General features: G+C 44.6%; 2 long non-coding RNA genes across 2 annotated transcripts; one reads left to right on the top strand and one right to left on the bottom strand.

The window, feature by feature from the left end:
• Nucleotides 1–9,325: 9,325 nt before the first annotated feature.
• Nucleotides 9,326–15,376, top strand: LOC120985699. The gene is made up of 4 exons (XR_005775570.1): nucleotides 9,326–9,409; nucleotides 12,648–13,006; nucleotides 14,832–15,234; nucleotides 15,318–15,376. It is a non-coding gene; the product is annotated as an uncharacterized LOC120985699 (long non-coding RNA).
• LOC120985698 lies at nucleotides 14,493–15,983 on the bottom strand. The gene is made up of 3 exons (XR_005775569.1): nucleotides 15,878–15,983; nucleotides 14,815–15,775; nucleotides 14,493–14,665 (listed from the first exon to the last, which is right to left on the bottom strand). It is a non-coding gene; the product is annotated as an uncharacterized LOC120985698 (long non-coding RNA).
• Between the last annotated feature and the right edge of the window lie 10,051 nt (nucleotides 15,984–26,034).

The raw sequence follows: 26,034 nt of genomic DNA, 5'->3' as shown, positions 1-26,034 counted from the left end.
CCCGCCTCCTCTAGGGGCTCAAAGGGGGGAGATGATAACCCCCTGAGCACGACCGACAAATCCCAGGCCGGGATAGGTCTGATTACTGTAGGCTTTAATCTTGAGGCTCCCCTCAGGAATCTCTTGATAAGGGGGTCTTGAGAAATAGCTCTGTTGAGACAAGCAGAGATAGCTGAAATCTGCACTTTAAGGGTAGCTGGTGATGGCCCCCTGTCCAGACCGTCTTGAAGAAATTGGAGGATCATCGGGATGGAAGCTTCAGCGGATCTTTGCTGATGTCTTGTACACCAGGATGAAAAGATCTTCCAGATTCTGGAGTAGGCCTTATTGGTAGCTTCTGATCTGGAGTGCTCCAGGGTTCTCAAGACAGACCCCGATAGCCCTTCTATCCGTGGAAGGGACTGATCAACCTCCAGGCTGTCAGGTTGAACATTTGAAGATTTGAGGAGACCTGGGTGCCCCCCGACACCAGTACTCTCTCTGGGGGAAGCCTCAGAAATTGACCCCGACTCATCTGTAAGAGTTGGGTAAACCAAGCTCTTTTCGGCCAGTATGGGATAATGGCGATAACTGACGCTTGGTCCTGCCTGATCGTCATCAAGACCCTTGGTATCAAGGAAATTGGAGGGAAGATGTAGGCCAGCCTGAACCTCCATGGGATTGACAGTGCATCTATTGCCACCGGGTTGTCCTCCCTGTAAAGGGAGCAATACTTCTCCACCTTGGTGTTGAACCTCGTTGCCATGAGATCGATCTCTGGCATGCCCCACCTGAGAGTTATCTCCTTGAAGACCTCTGGATGGAGTGACCATTCTCCGGTTGGAAGACCTCGGCTCAGACGATCCGCAATCACATTGTGAACTCCGCGAATGTGAACGGCTGATAAGTGGGTGAGGTTCAGTTCTGCCCAATCCAAAATCACACCTATCTCTCTCAGGAGACTTTGTGACCTCGTGCCTCCCTGCTTGTTGATATACAGTACAGCGGTCATGCTGTCTGACTGTACCTTTACTGCTTTCCCTCAAATGATGGGAGCAAAATGAAGAAGAGCTAGTCTGATTGCTCTGATCTCCAGGAGATTCGATGACAATAACCTCTCCTGAGGTGTCCAAGTTCCCTGGACTGCCTTGTCCTGAAGATGCGCACCCCAGCCTACTAGGGATGCGTCTGAAGTAAGTATGATCCAAGAGGGTTGGATCAGGGACTTGCCGTCCGTGAGGTGGGACCACCACCTCAGAGAGGATCGGACTTTGTAAGGCAGGGAGAGCACGGAATTGAGTCCCACCGGACTGTGATTCCACTTGGCTAATACTTCCGACTGGAGCGGATGTAGGTGCCATAATGCCCAAGGTACCGCCTCTGCGGTTGAAGACATTAGTCCCAACATCCTCATCCACGTTCGAATCGTTACCTGTTTTGGTACAGAGAGAGAACGGGCTGTTTGTTGCACGGATTGCCTTCTTTCGGGAGTGAGATGAATTGTCATCCTGATTGAATCCACCATGAACCCCAGGAACCTTACCGAGGTGGCTGGTTGAAGTTGGGATTTGTCCCAATTGATTATCCATCCTAACTGATGTAGGAATGTAACAGCCTGTTGGATGTGTTGGGACAGGATCGCTTGGGAAGGAGCTCTGAGGAGCCAGTCGTCCAGGTATGGAACTATGCTCAGGCCCTGAAGCCTTAGAGCGCCGAGGAGTAAGTGCGCCTAAGGGCGCAGTCCGCCTTCCGGTCCATTGGGTCCAGCAAACTTGACCCGTCGTCTGAAGGGATCAGGGTCCTTCTGGATAACTTTGCTATAGCCATGTCCACTTTAGGGACAGGCCCCCAGGACGATACCTGATCCTCTTTAATCGGGAACACCGCCTTGAACCTTTTGGTCAACACTGGACCTTTCTCTGGCTTTCTCCACTCTGTTTTCATCAGAGATAGGAGAGAATCATCCGCTTTAAAGGCCCTAGGCCCCCTAGAGGCAGAGGCTGAGGCTTCCCTCGGATCAACGTCCTGGTCCCCCGACCGGACGGATTTTAGTAGTCGCTGGGCCTTCTCCAGCGGGAAAAAATATGCGAAACCATCCTCCTCATCCGAGGAGGAAGAGGCTGAACCCTCTCTCGCCTCCTGAGCCCCTGAGACCTCCATAGCACGATGGGGGGAGGAGGGACGATGACGCTTGGAGACCAGGGCACTCTTCAATTCTTGTATGGAGGCGTTGACCTGGGACATGTTGGACTCCATGTACCCCTTCACCCAATCGACCACGTCGTGGACAGATGGCTCCAGCTGGGGAAGGGTCTTGGCCCTGCAGGATGGGCACCGGGAGAAATCGTAAGAGTCCTCCAAGACAATCTGACAGTCATGGCACTGCAGGTGGCGCCTCTTGCCCGCGGACTTCCTGCTGGGCTCTCGCTCACCGTCACCGTTAGACGACATGGCTGAAAATTAAAAAGAGAGATGAATTTAGCAAAATTCAAGAAGACAAGGCTTAATCGCAGGCTTTAGGATCTTTACCCAGAAGATCCTAGCAAGCTCAATATAAACAGCACAAAGAAGAATTTTCAGCACAGAGGTAACAACACTCTAGCACCAAACCACACTCAAGGTTAACAGCAAGCTGCGCTCCAGGAGACTGAACCTGGAGCTTCATCCAGTTTAAATAGGGTTGTTGGCGCCAAAAAAGAAAGCCCCGCCCACAAGGGGGCGGGGTAAGCCTCTGAGTTTATATCTTTAACCACCTCAGCCCCCAGTGCTTAAACACCCTGAAAGACCAGGCCACTTTTTACACTTCTGACCTACACTACTTTCACCGTTTATTGCTCGGTCATGCAACTTACCACCCAAATGAATTTTACCTCCTTTTCTTCTCACTAATAGAGCTTTCATTTGGTGGTATTTCATTGCTGCTGACATTTTTACTTTTTTTGTTATTAATTGAAATTTAACGATTTTTTTGCAAAAAATGACATTTTTCACTTTCAGTTGTAAAATTTTGCAAAAAAAAACGAGATCCATATATAAATTTTGGTCTAAATTTATTGTTCTACATGTCTTTGATAAAAAAAAAATGTTTGGGTAAAAAAAAAATGCTTTGGGTAAAAGTTATAGCGTTTACAAACTATGGTACAAAAATGTGAATTTCCGCTTTTTGAAGCAGCTCTGACTTTCTGAGCACCTGTCATGTTTCCTGAGGTTCTACAATGGCCAGACAGTACAAACACCCAACAAATGACCCCATTTCGGAAAGTACACACCCTAAGGTATTCGCTGATGGGCATAGTGAGTTCATAGAACTTTTTATTTTTTGTCACAAGTTAGCGGAAAATGATGATTTTTTATTTATTTTTTTCTTACAAAGTCTCATATTCCACTAACTTGTGACAAAAAATAAAAACTTCTATGAACTCACTATGCCCATCACGAAATACCTTGGGGTCTCTTCTTTCCAAAATGGGGTCACTTGTGGGGTAGTTATACTGCCCTGGCATTCTAGGGGCCCAAATGTGTGGTAAGGAGTTTGAAATCAAATTCTGTAAAAAATGACGAGTGAAATCCGAAAGGTGCTCTTTGGAATATGGGCCCCTTTGCCCACCTAGGCTGCAAAAAAGTGTCACACATCTGGTATCTCTGTATTCAGGAGAAGTTGAGGAACGTGTTTTGGGGTGTCATTTTACATATACCGATGCTGGGTGAGAGAAATATCTTGGTCAAATGCCAACTTTGTATAAAAAAATGGGAAAAGTTGTCTTTTGCCAAGATATTTCTCTCACCCAGCATGGGTATATGTAAAATGACACCCCAAAACACATTCCCCAACTTCTCCTGAGTACGGAGATACCAGATGTGTGACACTTTTTTGCAGCCTAGGTGGGCAAAGGGGCCCATATTCCAAAGAGCACCTTTCGGATTTCACTGGTCATTTTTTACAGAATTTGATTTCAAACTCCTTACCACACATTTGGGCCCCTAGAATGCCAGGGCAGTATAACTACCCCACAAGTGACCCCATTTTGGAAAGAAGAGACCCCAAGGTATTCGCTGATGGGCATAGTGAGTTCATAGAAGTTTTTATTTTTTGGCACAAGTTAGTGGAATATGAGACTTTGTATGAAAAAAAAAAAAAATCAGCATTTTCCACTAACTTGTGACAAAAAATAAAAATTTCTAGGAACTCGCCATGCCCCTCACGGAATACCTTGGGGTGTCTTCTTTCCAAAATGGGGTCACTTGTGGGGTAGTTATACTGCCCTGGCATTTTCCAGGGGCCTTAATGTGTGGTAAGTAGGTAAATGACCTGTGAAATCCTAAAGGTGCTCTTTGGAATATGGGCCCCTTTGCCCACCTAGGCTGCAAAAAAGTGTCACACATGTGGTATCGCCGTATTCAGGAGGAGTTGAGGAATGTGTTTTGGGGTGTCATTTTACATATACCCTTGCTGGGTGAGAGAAATATCTTGGCAAAAGACAACTTTTCCCATTTTTTTATACAAAGTTGGCATTTGACCAAGATATTTCTCTCACCCAGCATGGGTATCAGTAAAATGACACCCCAAAACACATTCCCCAACTTCTCCTGAGTACGGCGATACCAGATGTGTGACACTTTTTTGCAGCCTAGATGCGCAAAGGTGCCCAAAGTCCTTTGAGGAGGGCATTTTTAGACATTTGGATACCAGACTTCTTCTCACGCTTTGGGGCCCCTAGAATGCCAGGGCAGTATAAATACCCCACATGTGACCCCATTTTGGAAAGAAGACACCCCAAGGTATTCAATGAGGGGCATGGCGAGTTCATAGAAATTTTTTTTTTTTGGCACAAGTTAGCGAAAATTGATATTTTTAATTTTTTTCTCACAAAGTCTCCCGTTCCGCTAACTTGGGACAAAAATTTCAATCTTTCATGGACTCAATATGCCCCTCACGGAATACCTGGGGGTGTCTTCTTTCCGAAATGGGGTCACATGTGGGGTATTTATACTGCCCTGGCATTCTAGGGGCCCTAAAGCGTGAGAAGAAGTCTGGAATATAAATGTCTAAAAATTTTTACGCATTTGTATTCCGTGAGGGGTATGGTGAGTTCATGTGAGATTTTATTTTTTGACACAAGTTAGTGGAATATGAGACTTTGTAAGAAAAAAAAAAATAATTCCGCTAACTTGGGCCAAAAAAATGTCTGAATGGAGTCTTACAGGGGGGGTGATCAATGACAGGGGGGGGTGATCAATGACAGGGGGGGGTGATCAATGACAGGGGGGGTGATCAATGACAGGGGGGGTGATCAATGACAGGGGGGGTGATCAATGACAGGGGGGGTGATCAATGACAGGGGGGTGAACAGGGAGTCTATATGGGGTGATCACCACAGTCATTGATCACCCCCCCCTGGAAGGCTCCAGGGAGACGCCTGTATGTGTTTTGCAGATCCGATCCATCTATCAGTGGATCCGAAAAATCATGCGGACATCTGAATGGAGCTTTACAGGGGGTTGATCAATGACAGGGGTGTAATCAATGACAGGGGGGTGATCAGGGAGTCTATATGGGGTGATAACCACAGTCATTGATCACGCCCCTGTAAGGCTTCATTCAGACGTCCGTATGCGTTTTGCGGATCCGATCCATCTATCAGTGGATCCGTAAAAATCATGCGGACATCTGAATGGAGCTTTACAGGGGGTTGATCAATGACAGGGGTGTAATCAATGACAGGGGGGTGATCAGGGAGTCTATATGGGGTGATAACCACAGTCATTGATCATGCCCCTGTAAGGCTTCATTCAGACGTCCGGATGCGTTTTGCGGATCCGATCCATCTATCAGTGCATCCGTAAAAATCATGCGGACATCTGAATGGAGCTTTACAGGGGGGTGATCAGGGAGTCTATATGGGGTGATAACCACAGTGATTGATCATGCCCCTGTGAGGCTTCATTCAGACGTCCGGATGCGTTTTGCGGATCCGATCCATCTATCAGTGCATCCGTAAAAATCATGCGGACATCTGAATGGAGCTTTACAGGGGGGTAATCAATGACAGGGGGGTGATCAGGGAGTCTATATGGGGTGATAACCACAGTCATTGATCATGCCCCTGTAAGGCTTCATTCAGACGTCCGGATGCGTTTTGCGGATCCGATCTATCTATCAGTGGATCCGTAAAAATCATGCGGACGTCTGAATGGAGCTTTACAGGGGGGTAATCAATGACAGGGGTGTAATCAATGACAGGGGGGTGATCAGGAAGTCTATATGGGGTGATAACCACAGTCATTGATCATGCCCCTGTAAGGTTTCATTCAGACGTCCGGATGCGTTTTGCGGATCTGATCCATCTATCAGTGCATCCGTAAAAATCATGCGGACATCTGAATGGAGCTTTACAGGGGGGTAATCAATGACAGGGGGGTGATCAGGGAGTCTATATGGGGTGATAACCACAGTCATTGATCATGCCCCTGTAAGGCTTCATTCAGACGTCCGGATGCGTTTTGCGGATCCGATCCATCTATCAGTGGATCCGTAAAAATCAAAATAAAAGACTAACTAAAAGAAATAACTTTATATTGTGGACCCAGAGAGGGCCCTGAAAACATTTAAAGGCCCCCCACGGCCCTATAATATGAAAATACACCTCCGGCCGATGATCCGATCGGCCGGAGCTAAAACCCGGAAGTGACGTCACCTGACGTCACTTCCGCAGGATGGCGGCGTCCAGCAGGACATGCGGGACGCAGCCACCGCCGCTCCAGCACGGAAAAAGAGGTAAGCCCCACAGTAGCAGGGCTCTCTGCAAGGGAGGCAAACAGCGGCATAACCGGAGGACCCCCTCCGCCGCATCGGAGGAGCGGAGCAGCTCCCAAGGGAACATGTAAAACCTTATAAGATTCAAAATAGAATAAAAGGGGGGAAAAAAACAACACTCTCTCCACCGCAGGGATGGAGGAGTGCACCACCCGTCCCGTCCCGTCCTGTCCGCAGGACAGAAAAAAACACATTCTTTGGAGGGTCACACCCCTCTTTATTGGGGGCAGGGAGGGCGTGTGCATGCCGGTGTTTTTTTATTTGTTCATTAAACTTCCACCTGTCCTAACCAGTCCACAGGGGCAGAATACCCCATTTGTGCCACTGGTTAGGACGTAAGGGAATCTGCGTTTTTTTTTTGCAGCTCAAAGCCAAATTTGAATCACTTCCTGGTCACATGACTTGCCTGCACGTCACATGGCCCGGCCGAGGTCACGTGACTGGATCTCGGCCCAGAGATTCCGCGTGCCTTCTGGCCCTGCAATTGGCTTCCTCTGAGCCCATGCACCGTCTGGGGCTGCCTGAACTCAGGACTTACGCCACAAGCATGTGGTGGGAGCCGTATCTCGCCCCCAGCGTCCGCCGCAGCCCTCCTGACAAGCAGGGAATACTCACCGCAGGCTGGGCGCATGGAACTTCGGCAGGAGGGAGCCTGCCCGCTTTCCACTCATCCCAAGGGACAGGAAACAACTGGAGAAGGGAATGGGGAGGAGGCATTTAAACTTCTGCTTTCTACGTCGTTTCCTGTCCCTGGGGGTGGGGTACCCTCCTGCTGAAGTGCTGTTGTGGGAGGCGTACGGAAAATGGCTTTTTTTTCTGTAGAAAACCTGACCGCTCCTGCACTCTCCCGGGGACAGGAAGCGCATAGCGTATACACAGCATTTCCGTTCCCGAAAAAAAATAGAACATGTCCTATTGTCCACAATTGCAGACAAGAATAGGCATATTCTATTAGTTCTGGCGGTGTGCGGTCCGCAAAACACATTACGGACGTGAGAATGGAGTCTTAGGGATCCTATCTTTTACCAGACTAATGCCTCATTCACATGTCCGTGTTTTAGTTGGTGATTTCCATCCATGATTGGAATCTAAAACCACTATTGGAGCCTCCAGCGGCATAAGGTGTAAAGGAAAGATCTGCCCCAGTTCTGTCTAGAGCCACACCTGATATTTGGCTCAAAATCACTGATCGAAATCGCTGACCACATCACAATCTGGGAGAGGCCCCAAACGCAGCCTCCAAGCAGATGTGACAAAGTGTAGGCCTACGTATTATGTATTTGAATTACTGCAAATTTTGTAATCCAGCTAAATACGCCTCAAAAATGGATCTCTGCTTGAAACTAAAAGCCGTTTTTATTCATGGTTGTGTGGTTTTGCAGCTTAAAAGTATTCCTTACCAATCAAATTGGTTGTTGTACAAATTGATTTACAATGAAATTCAATCTGGATGTTAATGGTTTGGGGACCAATGTGTGAACCCAGTCATCAAACAGCAACTAATACTGTACATTTGGCAATGTTAATGACTAGTAGAATTATTTATACCACACAACTGTTGGAAGGGGGTAATGGATTTGAAGCAATGAAGAATGGGGACATTTTAATATGCATCCTGATTACTCTAACTAGGAGTAGGGGAGTTTAAATCTAAATGGGGTTAATTCTGTGCTAAATTTTGTAATCTCTTTGTGGTCAGATCTGTCTTGAGAACTATGGTCATACATTGAGTTCTACAAGACTCCCATGCTCCCTCTAGTGATTGCTCCAGACATCCAACATGCTAATTTTTAAATTTATCTGCAGTGTATTTAGAGCTCTGTCAGGAAAGGCGCTCTGATTTCTATATAGATACGTAAACTTTGTAAGACACTGGTCTGGCATAATGCATTGTTTCCATAAGGTTGCAATCTGTTAATGGGCGTTCAGAAGAGTTTTTTTTTTTTATTTCCATCTCACCATGACTGCATAACAAGGAGATTGACCTCTGTAGGGGCAGGAACAGAGATTAAAACACCCCCTCCCTCCACCATACACCAGTGTTTTTTCCTGTCCCTACAGAGGCCAGGGCAGAGAATGGTCTTCCTGCCTGTCAGCAGGGAGATGAAGGATGAAGATTTTATATGGAGTTCCCTGTGGGGGAGGGGGGGGGGGGAGTCATGGAGATGTGGCACTTTTCCGTGAGGTTCCCTTGCTCTCTGGCAGTCTCGTACCAATGCTGAGCAGGGGAGAGATGGGAGGACTCTTTGGTTAATCTGGGACCTGCTCCCAGGGCAGCATTCTCCTTGCCCCTCTTGGTTTAAGCTGGAGTGAGTGCCTGGCGCATTAAGCGCTCTTAAACATCATCCCTTCCGGCGAGTCCAGGAAGTGACTCAGGAGGTGGCGTCCGGTGTTCTGTGCAAATCTGCTGCCCATACAAATCTGCTGCCCGCGTCACTTCCTGTCTGTACGTGCGGCTTCTTAGGTAGGTGTGTTCTAAATCCTGTAATCTTATTGGCTATATGGAGGGCTTGTCTCAGGGCAGCTGATCTTAACAGCTGCTTTCGGTGAACGCGCGGGCAGCAGATTTGCACAGCGCAGGGCTGTGTGAACGCGCAGGGGCAGCAGATTCGCATGGTAAGCACAGTGTATGTTATTTGTGCTTAAACCTATATAGGGCACAGTTGGCAGACTCGGAGGGGGCATCTTTTATTGGGGGACAGTGGGCAGACTTGGATTGGGCATCGGACACTTAAAGGGGGCCTCCGATGCATCATGTAAACCTATATAGGGGACAGTTGGCAGATTCGGAGGTGGCATCTTTTATTGGTGGACAGTGGGCAGACTTGGATTGGGCATCGGACACTTAAAGGGGGCCTCCGATGCATCATGTAATCCTATATAGGGGACAGTTGGCAGACTTGGAGGTGGCATCTTTTATTGGAGGACAGTGGGCAGACTTGGACTGGGCATCGGACACTTAAAGCAGGCCTCCGATTCTTCATATATTCAAAGCAGGGCAGCAGATTTGCACGGTAGCCTCAATGTATTTTATCTGTGCTGAAACCTATATAGGGGACAGTTGGCAGACTTGGAGGTGGCATCTTTTATTGGGGGACAGTGTGCAGACTTGGATTGGGCATCGGACACTTAAAGCAGGCCTCCGATTCTTCATATATTCAAAGCAGGGCAGCAGATTTGCACGGTAGCCTCAATGTATTTTATCTGTGCTGAAACCTATATAGGGGACAGTTGGCAGACTTGGAGGTGGCATCTTTTATTGGGGGACAGTGTGCAGACTTGGATTGGGCATCGGACACTTAAAGCAGGCCTCCAATTCTTCATATATTCAAAGCAGGGCAGCAGATTTGCACGGTAGCCTCAATGTATTTTATCTGTGCTAAAACCTATATAGGGGACAGTTGGCAGATTCGGAGGTGGCATCTTTTATTGGTGGACAGTGGGCAGACTTGGATTGGGCATCGGACACTTAAAGGGGGCCTCCGATGCATCATGTAATCCTATATAGGGGACAGTTGGCAGACTTGGAGGTGGCATCTTTTATTGGGGGACAGTGTGCAGACTTGGATGGGGGCATCGGACACTTAAAGCAGGCCTCCGATGCATCATGTATTCAAAGCAGGGCAGCAGATTTGCACGGTAGCCTCAATGTATTTTATCTGTGCTGAAACCTATATAGGGGACAGTTGGCAGACTCGGAGGTGGCATCTTTTATTGGGGGACAGTGTGCAGACTTGGATTGGGCATCGGACACTTAAAGCAGGCCTCCGATTCTTCATATATTCAAAGCAGGGCAGCAGATTTGCACGGTAGCCTCAATGTATTTTATCTGTGCTGAAACCTATATAGGGGACAGTTGGCAGACTCGGAGGTGGCATCTTTTATTGGGGGACAGTGGGCAGACTTGGATTGGGCATCGGACACTTAAAGCAGGCCTCCGATGCATCATGTATTCAAAGCAGGGCAGCAGATTTGCACGGTAGCCTCAATGTATTTTATCTGTGCTAAAACCTATATAGGGGACAGTTGGCAGACTTGGAGGTGGCATCTTTTATTGGGGGACAGTGGGCAGACTTGGATGGGGGCATCGGACACTTAAAGCAGGCCTCTGATGCATCATGTATTCAAAGCAGGGCAGCAGATTTGCACGGTAGCCTCAGTGTATTTTATCTGTGCTAAAACCTATATAGGGGACAGTTGGCAGACTTGGAGGTGGCATCTTTTATTGGGGGACAGTGTGCAGACTTGGATTGGGCATCGGACACTTAAAGCAGGCCTCCAATTCTTCATATATTCAAAGCAGGGCAGCAGATTTGCACGGTAGCCTCAATGTATTTTATCTGTGCTGAAACCTATATAGGGGACAGTTGGCAGACTTGGAGGTGGCATCTTTTATTGGGGGACAGTGGGCAGACTTGGATTGGGCATCGGACACTTAAAGCAGGCCTCCGATGCATCATGTATTCAAAGCAGGGCAGCAGATTTGCACGGTAGCCTCAATGTATTTTATCTGTGCTAAAACCTATATAGGGGACAGTTGGCAGACTTGGAGGTGGCATCTTTTATTGGGGGACAGTGGGCAGACTTGGATTGGGCATCGGACACTTAAAGCAGGCCTCCAATTCTTCATATATTCAAAGCAGGGCAGCAGATTTGCACGGTAGCCTCAATGTATTTTATCTGTGCTAAAACCTATATAGGGGACAGTTGGCAGATTCGGAGGTGGCATCTTTTATTGGTGGACAGTGGGCAGACTTGGATTGGGCATCGGACACTTAAAGGGGGCCTCCGATGCATCATGTAATCCTATATAGGGGACAGTTGGCAGACTTGGAGGTGGCATCTTTTATTGGGGGACAGTGTGCAGACTTGGATTGGGCATCGGACACTTAAAGCAGGCCTCCAATTCTTCATATATTCAAAGCAGGGCAGCAGATTTGCACGGTAGCCTCAATGTATTTTATCTGTGCTAAAACCTATATAGGGGACAGTTGGCAGACTTGGAGGTGGCATCTTTTATTGGGGGACAGTGGGCAGACTTGGATGGGGGCATCGGACACTTAAAGCAGGCCTCTGATGCATCATGTATTCAAAGCAGGGCAGCAGATTTGCACGGTAGCCTCAGTGTATTTTATCTGTGCTAAAACCTATATAGGGGACAGTTGGCAGACTTGGAGGTGGCATCTTTTATTGGGGGACAGTGTGCAGACTTGGATTGGGCATCGGACACTTAAAGCAGGCCTCCGATTCTTCATATATTCAAAGCAGGGCAGCAGATTTGCACGGTAGCCTCAATGTATTTTATCTGTGCTGAAACCTATATAGGGGACAGTTGGCAGACTCGGAGGTGGCATCTTTTATTGGGGGACAGTGGGCAGACTTGGATTGGGCATCGGACACTTAAAGCAGGCCTCCGATGCATCATGTATTCAAAGCAGGGCAGCAGATTTGCACGGTAGCCTCAATGTATTTTATCTGTGCTAAAACCTATATAGGGGACAGTTGGCAGACTTGGAGGTGGCATCTTTTATTGGGGGACAGTGGGCAGACTTGGATTGGGCATCGGACACTTAAAGCAGGCCTCCAATTCTTCATATATTCAAAGCAGGGCAGCAGATTTGCACGGTAGCAATATATTGGGGGGTGTCTGCGCAGTATATTTTCTGGGGGTCTACGCAGTATATTGGGGGTTGTCTGTGCTATATATTGGGGTGGTCTGTGAAGTATATTGGGGTCGCCTGTGCGTTAGATGTTTGGGGGCAGTGTATTATATTTGGGGGAGCTGTGCAGCACGTGTGGCCTGTGTGTAAGATGTGTACAACCCTAGTTTCACCAAAAAATATTTTTTTCCTAGATCTCCTCTGCCATGGCATGCTTTTTGCTACGAAACTGCAGCCATCTCGTCACTCATTGGAGAAGGATGAGAAGCTGCCCCCCAGCCAGAGGGACACATCTGCCACCAAATCCGTCGCTCACTGGATTCTGTCATCTCCGTCTCTGTGTCTCCCACAATCCGTGTGTCTGTCTGCTGTATATGTGGACCGTCTGCTGCACTGCGTCTGTTCTGCCATTTACTCTAACCTGTTTTTTTTTGTGTGTCCCAACTCTGACCAGCATGTTCTCCTATGGAACACGAAGTACCTGAAGTGGATTGAAGAAGCCCATGTTTGAGGCCCGCGCCCCCGGCTGGAGCAGTGAAGGGGCATCTGACAGGTGACAAGCTGCTCCTGTTTGCACCGCTACTTCAGCATTGTGTACGGTGATCACCGCGAGGTCAGAGGTCGGCAACCATAGGCCGTCCACATGCTGTGAATTACATCTCCCATCATGCTGGCAAATCATAATGAGAGGTGTAGTCCAAAACATCTGGAATACCAAATGTGGATGAATGAAAAGCATGGTGTGTGTGACTGGTCAGTAACAAGGGTTGGAGCCTTGACGTGGCGTTACTGCTCACATGTGTGTCCATGTGCCAATTCAACCAATGTGAGTGACTGTAATACTGATGAGGTAACTAAATACTGTGACGATGGAGAATTAAACGACCGTATCTCCTACACACTGCTTACACCGTGACTGTATCTCCTACACACTGCTTACACCGTGACTGTATCTCCTACACACTGCTTACACCGTGACTGTATCTCCTACACACCGCTTACAGCGTAGCAAAAGACAAAGAGGGAGCAGTGGCCAAAAGCAGAACAGCACAAGGAGTGGTGACCAGCTTATATTCTCAGGGTCACTACGGCCAGCATCACCCGATTGACACAATCGCTACTAATTTGGACATAGTGGGATCGCAAAGGGGGGGAGGGGGTGGTTCACATTCACAGGCTACTGCCTGTGCCTGCTTGGCTGACCGCAACTTTGAAGATTACTTAAATAAAAACAGGAGTCATCTTATTCCACAACTGTATTTTATTAATAGATATTGTATTGATTAATATTTAAATCATAAATAATATTGTTTTCAACAGGACACGTACAATACATCACAATGTCATAAGTATTAGCTAAAAATACACCCTTTCACCATGTGTTGTTGTGCTCTGGGGGGGGGGGGGGTTAAAAAAAATTTGTTTCATTTATTCTTTTCCTTTAAAATACTGTTAGCAATCAGGTGATTTGTATACTGTTAATACGTTAAGATATTAACAGTTCTGTTGTATTCAGATGACACCAAATAATGACAGCTTGGCTGGCACAATTTGATATGTCCATATTTGTTTAAAAATTAGATTAGTAGATTAAATTATATAAAAAAAATAATAGTACCAAATTATTTTTTTACAGTTTTTAACTATAACTCATATAGAAACAAAAACAAGGAAAAGGTTACTCGGCAACCGTTCAACACAATGGGGAGTCCTGTTTTCCAACTGTTCTAAAAAGCAGATTCTCAAATTCGATGGACTGTGTTCACAATTGTACAACAGGTGTCAAACATTTCCCGTTTGCATCCAACAACAGTCTGTGTGGCATCATCCTACAAGCGGATGTTTAAAATACGCTTCTTTCAGCCCGGTCATGGAACACCTCTAGTGGCCACTCATCAGATGGTCACTATAGGTGCTTCCTAGTGCAGTGTTGCACAACGTGGAGGGCATGATTGCATGCTAGGGTGTGGAAAGGCGGGATCCAGGGGGCCCAAGTAAATTCTTGCCCAGGGTCCAATCAATATTAAAGATGGCCCTGAGTGTATGACATGTGCTGGGCTACATACTACAGTGTATGACATGTGGTAGGCTATATACTTATTATTAGATTAGTATATTGTGATAACTAGGGTATAGTATTAATCTTTTTATATATGACCATTTAAGATGTATCCCTTCTTCAAAGTAGTCACCTGGAGGACACTGGTTGTCTCTGTTGAGCAAAAATGTAAAAAATTTGAGGTTAGTTTACAAACCTACAACAATATTAGAGAGACATTGACAATTACTATAGTATCACAAAATTTAAAAAAAAATTAAATTTTTGTTTGCTAAATGGGAATCCAAGTGAAAGTATCTTACATGGAGCTCTTCCTTAGTCTTCCTCCTCCGTCGCAGGACACAGCGTTAGCCTCAGTCGATCCAACAAAGAAAAAGGTAAGATTGTTAGCTTGAATAGTTACCTGTTGAAGACTGAAAGTGCACGTAAGGTAGTCTAAACTCTACCGTTTTGTTCTTAGACAAGTATCTTACATGGAGCTCTTCCTTAGTCTTCCTCCTCCTCCGTCGCAGGACACAGCGTTAGCCTCAGTCGATCCAACAAAGAAAAAGGTAAGATTGTTAGCTTGAATAGTTACCCGTTGAAGACTGAAAGTGCACGTAAGGTAGTCTAAACTCTACCGCTTTGTTCTTAGACAAGTATCTTACATGGAGCTCTTCCTTAGTCTTCCTCCTCAGTCGCAGGACACAGCGTTAGCCTCAGTCGATCCAACAAAGAAAAAGGTAAGATTGTTAGCTTGAATAGTTACCTGTTGAAGACTGAAAGTGCACGTAAGGTAGTCTAAACTCTACCGATTTGTTTTTAGAAAATGATCTGGAGCTCTTCATTAGTCTTCCTCCTCCGTCGCAGGACACAGCAGTTGTGCAATCAGCATGCTAAAAGATAATGTTAGAGAGAAAATTTTTCCAAATGAGAAAATGACAAACCTCAATTAACTGTAATTATTAGATTGATCAGATATTTCAAGGGAAGGAGTTTATTGCTATATATATTTATGAGAACAAGTAAAGGGTCATACCTAGATGTTATTATGTCTGTATGTCTTGTGGATTATTTTAAGAATAAATTTACAGTTGGATGTTATTATATGTGCACATTTTGTATGAATGTAATTATCTAGATTAACCATTTGGAGATAGTTAGATATACCGGACCTTTGTACTGTAGTAGGGCACATGCTATTTCCATTCTTGCATCCCTTATATGTTCCTCCGTGGTCTTGACTTCCCAGATGGTCCTTGTTTGTAGGAATTCCTTGGCGAACTTCAAAAAATAAAAATAAAATTTTTTAAAAACATTTCTGATTTTGAACGACAGTGACATGATTCTTTGCATAGAATTTAAGTTGGTTATAAATAAATTTACCAGCAGAACTAAAACGCCACAGCTACTCGAATCTTGCTGGTTGTTGTGATACTGGATCCAGGTCTTCCACTCTGCGGCTTGTTCTTCTGGCTTGTACTTGCTCAAGAATAGACTGTCAATCAAGCATAAAACATTTTTTTTGATAATGGCTTTAAATGTATACTACAACATACATGTTTTGCCTAGTCTCTTGGACAGCGTTAAGTCTTAATGGAAACAACCGTACTTCCAGTTCTTCTGAATTTTGTCAAGATAGCAGGTTTCGTTACCCTGGGGATCCATCACCAATATTATTGATAATTTTAAAAAAAAGGATTTTTATTATAGAATTATATATTATAAATACAAATTTAAACAGTAACCAACCTTTCCAAGTGTTTCTATTTTTCCGTAAAACAACACCGAGGACAAAACAGCATCAAACTGGCGCACAGGTTCCTATTGAAATGCAATAAAAGTTAGCAAGTAATCTAACTAAAGCAAAGGACATAAAAAATGAAGTAATGTACGTAACACTTGCCTCATGCTTCGCTATCAGATGATGGATATAGGCGTCAATAACCTGCATCATACAATATAAAATCGATTACACATATACACATCAGTTAATCATACTTGTCAATATTATGTATTTTTTTTACCTCGTCCACCAGCCAGTTATTGCCATGTAGTGTACAAAAGGATGAACTATACAGCTTGTATGGTCCAACAACTGCTTGCACAGAGCCGTCGTCTTCAGCTTTCCACAGCATATGAACTAAAATAGAAAAAAAAAAATAATTTGAAACTCCTGGTCGGTAATAGCAATCTGGGACCAATACCTAATACTGGTTGAGTCTGCCCAATCCTAAAATTTACTTAAGGTTAAGAAATCTAAAATTTTGAGTTCAGTCCTACAAATATTAACCACCTACCATGAATTTTACTTAATCACTGTAAATAAAAACTTTTGTAGTGCTGCTGTTATGCAAAGGGTGAAAAACTCAACCAGTATTGGGTCAAATAAAAAAACCAGAACATGTATTGTTCAAATTCATACTGATTTTATTTAATGTAATGCCAAACGGTGGCAAATACTGAAAGCCTAAATATTAAAGGGCAGAAATAGCTAAAGAGTTAAAGGCCAAACCAACAGGGCACGGCCAAACAGAAGACCAACGTGGTCAAACAAACTTTTTTACAACCAGTATATGCTACCTCGTTCTTCTATGCTGGGTTCCACATTGATTGATACTGAGGGCTTTAAAATAAATGTCAAAATCAATATTCATTGCTTACTGTTAACATATTATAATTTCAATTGCACATAGTAGAATATTACAATTGCCACGTAATTTACTGTGGATGGTACCAGTACATGTCAGACACTCCCAACTCGTTACTTTAAATGACATGTTCCGGCCGATTATTATTGTGTCTCTGATCTCGTGAATACGTGACCTGTTGTATCCCTTGTTCCCTGTTCCACTCACTGGTTACCTTCACTCCTGTATTGGTTAAGTAAGATTTCGCCTACACTTATGACATTAATACATAATGTGTAAAGTACCTTTATTCTTAATCCCCTTTTCAATTGTACACATAAAATATCTATGAAAATCAGATGTATTATAGATACATATGTAACTATGAACTTATTTGTCTGTACCAATTTCAACTCAATGTTGACATACCTGTAAAGTGCTTTCCTTGTCTGTTCCTATCCAGTTGATGACAGAGGTCCGTTGTGGTCCTGGGGACAGGTGGGTGCTGTCTTCCTGAGCCATGGTCACATCTTTTTCCGACTTCTTGACTGTGATCCTCTCACTTCTTCTGAATGGCTTTATGTGGTCAACGTTGATCTTCTTCTTTAACGTAACGCCATTGGAATTCGCAAGTTTCACCACCTTGCCGCACAGCTCCTTGATAACATAAGGACCAGAGAAATCAGGCTCCATCTGTCCACCTTTCCTACCACTCTTTCTCATATTATATAGGAGGACCTCATTGCCGATACTATACACCACATCTTTGTATTTCTTCAGCACTTTCTTGGCATGCTTCGTCTTCTGTATTTCCTGGGCTTTATCAATGTGTTCCTTGGTGCTTTCCTTGATCTTCTCCATCGATGATGTCTTTTCCTCAACGAAGGCAGTGTACGTTTTCTCATCCGGAAGAATGATGCTCGAAAGCTGTGTAGAATATACAAAATAAAAGGCAAAAATTTATTTTAAATTACATTGTCTATATAAAACTTTGTCCATATGTATATAATATTAAAGTTACTTTACAAATTCACCATAAAAAAAAAAAAAAAAAAAAAAAAAAAATTCACCGGAAGTTCAACTGGAACCTCGGAGGGGAATACAGCCTCTCTCCCGTACATCAAACGAAATGGCGAGTACTTGGTGGTGGTTTGGACCTTCGATCTGATGGAGAATAAGGTAGCGTCCAAAAACACGTCCCAGTTGTTCTGCTTCTCATTTACCAGCTTCGTCAGGGCTCTAAAAAGAATGGCATAACAAAAAACATTACCTTTGATATTGTAATTAACGAACGATTGCCAGATAATATCAGATTACTATACAATAATTTGCCAAGCATCTGGTACAATAGGACATATGAAATTGTGTTGGACGGTGATTTAAAAAAAATAAAATAAATTCTTATAGTGAAAATACAATGCTTCTTTGAAAAAAAATAAGTGATTCTTTCTAACTTTTAAATAGTTCAAAATTAATTTTGAAGGAGTTGGGGCATTAAAACAGTAAGAGATGGCCTAGGTTTAGGAAAAGGAAATAATAAAATGAACTATTTCAAATGTGCCAGAATGGATCTATTAAATTTATTTTTTATATTTTAAGAGCAATTATGTTCTTAATATGTGATTGACCGAGAGCATACTACTTATTTTGAACACTTGCCTTTTGATATTATGATTGGTCTTTTCATCCAATCCGTTCGTCTGTGGGTGGTACGCCGCTGTCACACTTCTTTCGATACCCAAAATGGAACACAGTTGGCTGTTCAGCTTTAACAAAAAATAAAAAAAAATTTTTTACAGTGCCATTATCATAGCAAACAGCTTACATGTTAACTAACCGATTTAACATACAAGAGCACAGGGGAAATACACATACTTGGTTCACAAACTCTCTACCCTGGTCCGAAAGGATTCTCTTGGGACAACCATGTCGATATACCATGGAGCAGATATGGCGTCCGACCTCCGCAGCAGTCTTTGTTCTCAATGGGAATGCCTCCACCCATTTGGAGAAATAATCCGTAGCCGTCAAGATGTATTGGAAGCCATCAACCGTCTTAGGAAGAGGACCAGTTAGGTCGATCCCGACAAGCTCCCAGACAGCAGATACCTATTGGGAATAGAATCTGTTATTTATAATTTTTGGACTTACATTTTGTAACACCAAGGGTATATTTAATTTTAGACAAGATATTTACCTTTATACACTGTAACGGCTGTGGAGCAGCGATTGGTTTTCCAGACTTCTGGCATTGAGGGCATTCCTGGATCTAATGAAAATGGCATGTTATTGGTGTACACCTTTCCTCCTAATACCAAATACGGATTAGAATGGTTTCTTACCCATCTAGTAATATCAACATGCATTCCATGCCAGAAGAATCGCGATCCGATGGCCGATCGTGTTCGGTTGATCCCGGAATGTCCTCCAATGGGCGACGCGTGAAATTCCACGAAGATTCTACAGGCCTCTTCCTCGTTTTTCACAAATCTTCGGTTTTCTAAGAACAACTCTCCATCTTACAAGAAAAATTTAAATATTAGAGCTTTATTTAGTGAAAAATTGTATGTGCACAGATAATCAGAAGGAGTGTCTTTGTAATACTAACCCTTTAAGGCAAATTTTGATGCGGTACGTCGTAGTGCCTGCCTCTGTATCTTCTTAGACTCAGACGGGTACTCTCCAAAGCTGATGAAATTGAAGACTTCCTTGTAGATTTTCTCCATATCTTTAAAAAGAAAACACAATGCTCATTGTCCTTTGGTCAGAAGACCAAAAAAACATAATAACTCTTCCTGCAATCCATCACCTTTTTACATCGGTAAGGGCTCTTTCACACTTGCGTTGTCCGGATCCGGCGTGTACTCTATTTGCCGGAATTACACGCCGGATCCTGAAAAACGCAAGTGAACTGAAAGCATTTGAAGACGGAGCCGTCTTCAAAATGCGTTCAGTGTTACTATGGCACCCAGGACGCTATTAAAGTCCTGGTTGCCATAGTAGTAGTGGGGAGCAGTATAGTTTCAGTCCGTGCGGCTCCCGGGGCGCTCCAGAATGACGTCAGAGCGCCCCATGCGCATGGATGACGTGTACATGCGATCACGTCATTCATGAGCGTGGGGCGCCCTGACGTCACTCTGGAGCGCCCGGGGAGCCGCACGGATGGTAAGTATACTGCTCCCCCGCTCCACTACACTTTACCATGGCTGCCAGGACTTTAGCGTCTTGGTAACCATTCAGAAAAAGCTAAACGTCGGATCCGGCAATGCGCCGAAACGACGTTTAGCTTAAGGCCGGATCCGGATTAATGCCTTTCAATGGGCATTAATTCCGGATCAGGCCTTGCGGCTAGTGTTCATGATTTTTGGCCGGAGCAAAAAGCGCAGCATGCTGCGGTATTTTCTCCGGCCAAAAAACGTTCCGGTCCTGAACTGAAGACATCCTGATGCATCCTGAACGGATTTCTCTCCATTCAGAATGCATTGGGATAAAACTGATCAGGATTCTTCTGGCATAGAGCCCCGAACGGAACTCTATGCCGGAATAAAAGAACGCAAGTGTGAAAGAGCCCCAAGTACTAAATAACTATCCTTTTCACTATACTAAAACTGTCTTATAACAAGGAAATTGACCAAACTATACTTTAACCTGGAGTGAATGTTGTAAGATAGGTTTATACTCACTGCTCATGATGAAATCAAAAACTTTTAGACAGATGAATCAACGACAAATCCTTTATTAGAAAAAAAAGAAAATATTTTAAAATCTAACAATGTAAAAAATAATGTATTGTAATAACTCACGGTTTAGACGTATGAAATCCCCAGACAAGGATCAAGGAATTCTGAGCAAATTACATTTGGAGCCTATAACGATTCAATATTATTAGTTGATTGAAAAATTTACTTAACTGTATTGGGAATACTCACCAACACAGAATCTAAACAAACAGGACACTGCTATGGCAAATTACTGAATAAGATACCAAGCCTGTGAATAAAGAATAAAGAAACACGGCACATGTCACAGATGTTTTTATGTACTACATAATATTATTATTCGGCAGTGAAGGAGTCTCTACTATATATATATATAAACACACACACACACACACACACACACACACACACACCACACCGGTACGCAAACAAGAAACCTTTAACACATTGTACAATACAATCCTTTGTTTAGGAGGATAAACAAACTTTAGCGCTAAAGGACGAGCGTTATCGTCCTGTAGTCGTTCCTTCCCCCCGCGTGTGAGGTCCACCAATCTGCGGCTGTTACTGACAACCGGATCCCTGCTGCATCTCGCAATGCGCATGCGCAGTGTCGGCATCATGTTCATTCCCTGTACTGGCATCAGCACAGGGAACGAACTACGCATGCGCTAGCTCGCGCATCGCGAGATTTCGGCGCTACAGCTCTGTGACGTCAGCCAGCAAGGAGGAGATTCGGAGGACGCGGGGCGGTGCTAGGCTCCTTTACGCTTGACTCCTCTCCGGATACAGGACTCATATCAGGTCATTTGTATATGGATCAAAAAGGTTTTTTTTTTTTCACAGGTGTGTGAAACAATCTCTCTCCTTTTGATAACATGGCCAACCTCTGTACTCACTGTCACTATGAATGCAATGCACTGCAGCGAACGGGCCGGCCGGCGCATGACTGACATCACTTAGTAACGCTCCTGCTCGCTGCCGCTCGCTTCAGTGCATTCATAGTGACAGTGAGTACAGAGGCGGCCATGTTATCAATAGGAGAGAGATTGTTTCACACACTAGTAAAATACTTTACACAAAGCCAGTTATGTGCGCAGTTTAGGACACATGAGGGGACACATAGGGCCATGAGGGGGACCAGCATAAGATGCTATATGTCTTATGCTGGCCCCCCTCATGGCCCTATGTGTCAGAACACATCCCCTATAACAGCATCCTCCACGGATCCACCCCATAACAGCGTCCTCCACAGACCCCCCACATAACAGCGTCCTCCACAGACACCCCACATAACAGCGTCCTCCACAGACACCCCACATAACAGCGTCCTCCACAGACACCCCACATAACAGCGTCCTCCACAGATACCCCACATAACTTTTAGCCAAACCATTTTTTTTTTATAAATCACAGAAAAAAAATGCACCAAACGGATATACCACTGACTATACTGGCTAGTCATAAATGCAGATATTAAAAGCTGAGACTTTCGCCAATATATTCCTGTCAGGAAAATATCGGAGCCCTTCATGCACCACGTCACGGTCACTCAGCATGGCAGAGGGTCCTACCACTGCTCTAACTATGGTGTGAACACGGTCTGAAGGTGATGTAATCCAGTTCACAGCCAGGCTTCCACGCAAACGCCTAGCAGGACAATTAGTGCAATGTGAACAAAGCCAGACTGTAAGCCACATCGCGCCGACATCCTCCACCGTATGCATTTTTTGCTGGGGATAGTAGTTTGCTGCGGTCCACATGCGGTGGGGCTGCTCCCCCAATGTAAAACACGCTACAGTGTTAGGGGTTGAGCAACTCCTCCAGAATTGCCACTACATTTTTTTTTTTACCCAAACATTTTTTTTTTATCAAAGACATGTAGAACAATACATTTAGAGAAAAATTTATATATGGATGTCGGTTTTTTTTTCAAAATTTTACAACTGAAAGTGAAAAATGTCATTTTTTTTGCAAAGAAATCGTTAAATTTTGATTAATAACAAAAAAAGTAAGAATGTCAGCAGCAATGAAATACCGCAAAATGAAAGCTGTATTTGTGAGAAGAAAAGGAGGTAAAATTCATTTGGGTGGTAAGTTGTATGACTGAGCAATAAACGGTGAAAGTAGTGTAGGTCAGAAGTGTAAAAAGTGGCCTGGTCATTAAGGGGGTTTAAGCTATAGGGGCTGAGGTGGTTAAAAGGGCCGCAATCGCACAAAATTCCCATATCGTGCAGCCCTAATTGGAACATGTTTGCTATACACGCAGCAACACTGATTGACTGGACAAGCTTGCAAATCTTGCAAGACAGCATGCTGGCACATTTGAATGAAAAGTGGCACATATGGTGCTGTACAAGCAGTAACACAAGCTTAAAAATAAGTAAACATTTGCTATATAGACTGCCAAAAACAGTATACATAAATGAGTGGTCTGAAAAGTACATTTTTTGAAGAAAAATAGACTTACTTTGTGTCCTGCTTGCACTTCACTCTTGCTGCAATAAGGAAAACTCGCAGAATATAATTGAGATATTAGAAAAACCTTTCAAATTCAATTAGCAGGCTGGAGACTCTCTGAAACACAGTATGAACCTGTGGTCATAACAAAAATCCAACACCCACAAAGGGATGAATGATAGTCACCCTCTTATATACTTTCCTGCACAGCCAATCAGCAGTCTTCACATGACCCTTTGACCAATGAAGGTTCATGTTATTACATTAGGCCATAAGCTGCCAGCCAATCGGCTTTTCTACAGCTATAACTGCAGTTATGAGGTGATTTAAACATAGTGCAAAATGCACAGGTGTATTTTCCCGCCAAAATTAAAAGTCAAGCAAATCCATGCTCCTTTATGTGCTGATCTGGTAATGCTGGGTAAATAGAAGGTGCAGCTTCTCTGTCACATTGACAACCGCTGTTAATATGAGAATACATCCCCTGTGAAGATACGATGCCTCTTTTAAGTGTGACCGATGCCCCCATCCAAGTCTGCCAACTGTCCCCTATGTAGGTTTTAGCACAGATAAAATACACTGAGGCTACCGTGCAAATCTGCTGCCCTGCTTTGAATACATGATGCATCAGAGGCCTGCTTTAAGTGTCCGATGCCCCCATCCAAGTCTGCCCACTGTCCCCCAATAAAAGATGCCACCTCCAAGTCTGCCAACTGTCCCCTATATAGGTTTACATGATGCATCGGAGGCCCCCTTTAAGTGTCCGATGCCCAATCCAAGTCTGCACACTGTCCCCCAATAAAAGATGCCACCTCCAAGTCTGCCAACTGTCCCCTATATAGGTTTCAGCACAGATAAAATACATTGAGGCTACCGTGCAAATCTGCTGCCCTGCTTTGAATATATGAAGAATTGGAGGCCTGCTTTAAGTGTCCGATGCCCAATCCAAGTCTGCACACTGTCCCCCAATAAAAGATGCCACCTCCAAGTCTGCCAACTGTCCCCTATATAGGTTTTAGCACAGATAAAATACATTGAGGCTACCGTGCAAATCTGCTGCCCTGCTTTGAATACATGATGCATCGGAGGCCTGCTTTAAGTGTCCGATGCCCAATCCAAGTCTGCACACTGTCCCCCAATAAAAGATGCCACCTCCAAGTCTGCCAACTGTCCCCTATATAGGTTTTAGCACAGATAAAATACACTGAGGCTACCGTGCAAATCTGCTGCCCTGCTTTGAATACATGATGCATCAGAGGCCTGCTTTAAGTGTCCGATGCCCCCATCCAAGTCTGCCCACTGTCCCCCAATAAAAGATGCCACCTCCAAGTCTGCCAACTGTCCCCTATATAGGTTTACATGATGCATCGGAGGCCCCCTTTAAGTGTCCGATGCCCAATCCAAGTCTGCCCACTGTCCCCCAATAAAAGATGCCACCTCCAAGTCTGCCAACTGTCCCCTATATAGGTTTTAGCACAGATAAAATACATTGAGGCTACCGTGCAAATCTGCTGCCCTGCTTTGAATACATGATGCATCGGAGGCCTGCTTTAAGTGTCCGATGCCCAATCCAAGTCTGCACACTGTCCCCCAATAAAAGATGCCACCTCCGAGTCTGCCAACTGTCCCCTATATAGGTTTCAGCACAGATAAAATACATTGAGGCTACCGTGCAAATCTGCTGCCCTGCTTTGAATACATGATGCATCGGAGGCCTGCTTTAAGTGTCCGATGCCCAATCCAAGTCTGCCCACTGTCCCCCAATAAAAGATGCCACCTCCGAGTCTGCCAACTGTCCCCTATATAGGTTTTAGCACAGATAAAATACATTGAGGCTACCGTGCAAATCGGCTGCCCTGCTTTGAATACATGATGCATCGGAGGCCTGCTTTAAGTGTCCGATGCCCAATCCAAGTCTGCACACTGTCCCCCAATAAAAGATGCCACCTCCAAGTCTGCCAACTGTCCCCTATATAGGTTTTAGCACAGATAAAATACATTGAGGCTACCGTGCAAATCTGCTGCCCTGCTTTGAATACATGATGCATCGGAGGCCTGCTTTAAGTGTCCGATGCCCAATCCAAGTCTGCACACTGTCCCCCAATAAAAGATGCCACCTCCAAGTCTGCCAACTGTCCCCTATATAGGATTACATGATGCATCGGAGGCCCCCTTTAAGTGTCCGATGCCCAATCCAAGTCTGCCCACTGTCCACCAATAAAAGATGCCACCTCCGAATCTGCCAACTGTCCCCTATATAGGTTTTAGCACAGATAAAATACATTGAGGCTACCGTGCAAATCTGCTGCCCTGCTTTGAATATATGAAGAATCGGAGGCCTGCTTTAAGTGTCCGATGGCCAATCCAAGTCTGCCCACTGTCCTCCAATAAAAGATGCCACCTCCAAGTCTGCCAACTGTCCCCTATATAGGTTTCAGCACAGATAAAATACATTGAGGCTACCGTGCAAATCTGCTGCCCTGCTTTGAATATATGAAGAATCGGAGGCCTGCTTTAAGTGTCCGATGCCCAATCCAAGTCTGCCCACTGTCCTCCAATAAAAGATGCCACCTCCAAGTCTGCCAACTGTCCCCTATATAGGATTACATGATGCATCGGAGGCCCCCTTTAAGTGTCCGATGCCCAATCCAAGTCTGCCCACTGTCCACCAATAAAAGATGCCACCTCCGAATCTGCCAATTGTCCCCTATATAGGTTTTAGCACAGATAAAAT

This window comes from Bufo bufo, chromosome 1 (genome assembly GCF_905171765.1).
Source record: "Bufo bufo chromosome 1, aBufBuf1.1, whole genome shotgun sequence".
NCBI lineage: Eukaryota > Metazoa > Chordata > Amphibia > Anura > Bufonidae > Bufo > Bufo bufo.
Note: the sequence above shows the minus strand (reverse complement) of the source record. Positions and strands in the feature narration are given on the sequence as shown.